Source organism: Anopheles moucheti, assembly GCF_943734755.1.
Source record: "Anopheles moucheti chromosome X unlocalized genomic scaffold, idAnoMoucSN_F20_07 X_unloc_80, whole genome shotgun sequence".
NCBI lineage: Eukaryota > Metazoa > Arthropoda > Insecta > Diptera > Culicidae > Anopheles > Anopheles moucheti.
The window spans coordinates 25,001-27,533 of NW_026453593.1; positions in this window are offsets into that span (position 1 = coordinate 25,001).

The following is a 2,533-nucleotide window of genomic DNA, read 5'->3' on the forward strand; positions in this document are numbered from 1 at the left end:
CTTGATAGGGCAATTTACGGGCTTTTTGGTGCGACTTATGGGCTTGATAGGGTAATTTACGGGCTTGTTGGTGCGACTTATGGGCCTGATAGTGCGACTAACGGGCTTGATAGGGCAATTTACGGGCTTTTTGGTGCGACTTACGGGCCTGATAGTGCGACTAACGGGCTTTGATAGTGCGACTAACGGGCTTTGATAGTGCGACCAACGGGCTTGATAGTGCGACTAACGGGCTTGATAGTGCGACTTATGGGCTTGATAGTGCGACTTATGGGCTTGATAGTGCGACTTACGGGCTTGCTTTTCCATGTTTTTCGCATCGAGCTTCGGTTCGTTTCGAATAATTTTGTCCATGTTTTTCGTTTGCTACGAGAGGTTCGGTTCGTTTTCAGTTATCCCTGTGTTCATGGTTTTCGTGAGCTTCGATAGGTTTGGTCCGTGTTTTTGAGTACTCTTGTCCATGATTTTCGTGTGCTTCTAGAGGTTTGGTCCGATTTTCAGTACTCTTGTCCATGCTTTCACATGCTCTGATAGGTAGGTTCGTTCTCAGTTATCCCTGTGTTCATGGTTTTCGTGAGCTTCGATAGGTTTGGTCCGTGTTTTTGAGTACTCTTGTCCATGATTTTCGTGTGCTTCTAGAGGTTTGGTCCGATTTTCAGTACTCTTGTCCATGCTTTCACATGCTCTGATAGGTAGGTTCGTTCTCAGTTATCCCTGTGTTCATGGTTTTCGTGAGCTTCGATAGGTTTGGTCCGTGTTTTTGAGTACTCTTGTCCATGATTTTCGTGTGCTTCTAGAGGTTTGGTCCGATTTTCAGTACTCTTGTCCATGCTTTCACATGCTCTGATAGGTAGGTTCGTTCTCAGTTATCCCTGTGTTCATGGTTTTCGTGTGCTTCGATTCGTTCACTCTATTACTCTTGTCTTTGGTTTTCGTTTGCTTCGATTCGTTCACTCCATTACTCTTGTCTGTGGTTTTTCGTTTGCTTCGATTCGTTCAGTCCATTACTCTTGTATGTGATTTTCGTTTGCTTCGATTCGTTCAGTCCATTACTCTTGTGTGTGGTTTTCGTTTGCTTCGATTCGTTCAGTCCATTACTCTTGTGTGTGGTTTTCGTTTGCTTCGAGTCGTTCAGATCCATTACCCTTGTCTATGATTTTCGTTTGCTTCGAGTCGTTCAGTCCAATACTTACCCTTGTCTATGATTTTCGCTCTAAGCCCAGTCGCCCTGCGCTCTGGAAATCACATTCCAACTCTATCACCGATAGCGCTCACACCTTGGAAACCACATTTCACCCAGGGGACCTTAGGGTGGATTTTGAGCCTTTCGGGATTGCGAAACCATCATTTAACACTCTAAACTTAATTTCCGCAATCCCAGACGCACTTTCCATATGGTCTCCAAAAATGCGTGTGAGCTGACCTGGTCCCTTATAATAGGCAATGAACACGATTTTGGCAAAATATTTTTTTCAAAATTTTTTGACTCACCGGGTAAAATCGAATTTACTTGGGAAAAATGTTCTAGCAGGGGCCCTCCCATACAAATTTTTTTCTTCTCAAAAATGATTTTCGTTTCACTTTTCATACTCAGGGGAGTCTAAAATTGATGTTTTGAGTCACCGTGAAAAAAAAATTTTTTTGACCCGAGCTTGTGTCGGCGACCCAAAATCGACGCACTTGGGAAAAATGTTCTAGCAGGGGCCCTCCCATACAAAAATTTTTTCTTCTCAAAAATGATTTTCGTTTCACTTTTCATACTCAGGGGAGTCTAAAATTGATGTTTTGAGTCACCGTGAAAAAAAAATTTTTTTGACCCGAGCTTGTGTCGGCGACCCAAAATCGACGCACTTGGGAAAAATGTTCTAGCAGGGGCCCTCCCATACAAAAATTTTTTTTTGACTCACCGGGTAAAATGGTCGCACTTGGTAAAAATGTTCTAGCAGGGGCCCTCCCATACAAAATTTTTTTCTTTTCAAAAATGATTTTCGTTTCACTTTTCATACTCAGGGAAGTCTAATATTGAAGTTTTGAGTCACCGTGAAAAAAATTTTTTTTTGACTCACTGGGTAAAATGGTCGCACTTGGGAAAAATGTTCTAGCAGGGCCCTCCCATACAAAAAATTTTAATTTCTCAAATCGATCCGTGGTTTCACTTTTCATACTCTAGGGCCCATTTGCTTCAACTTTGAAAAAATTTTCGATGATGAAAAATTTTCGCCTTCGACGTCCATCGACCACTCGACCCGAACTTGGTACTTTTGTATGGAGGTACCCGAGTGGTGACTTTTTCATACAAAAATTTTTATTTCTCAAATCGATCCGTGGTTTCACTTTTCATACTCTAGGGCCCATTTGCTTCAACTTTGGAAAAAATTTTCGATGATGAAAAATTTTCACCTTCGACGTCCATCGACACTCGACCCGAACTTGGTACTTTTGTATGGAGGTACCCGAGTGGTGACTTTTTCATACAAAAATTTTTTTGCGAATACGTGTTCGTTCGCGATCATTTAGGCCATGAACAACAAGT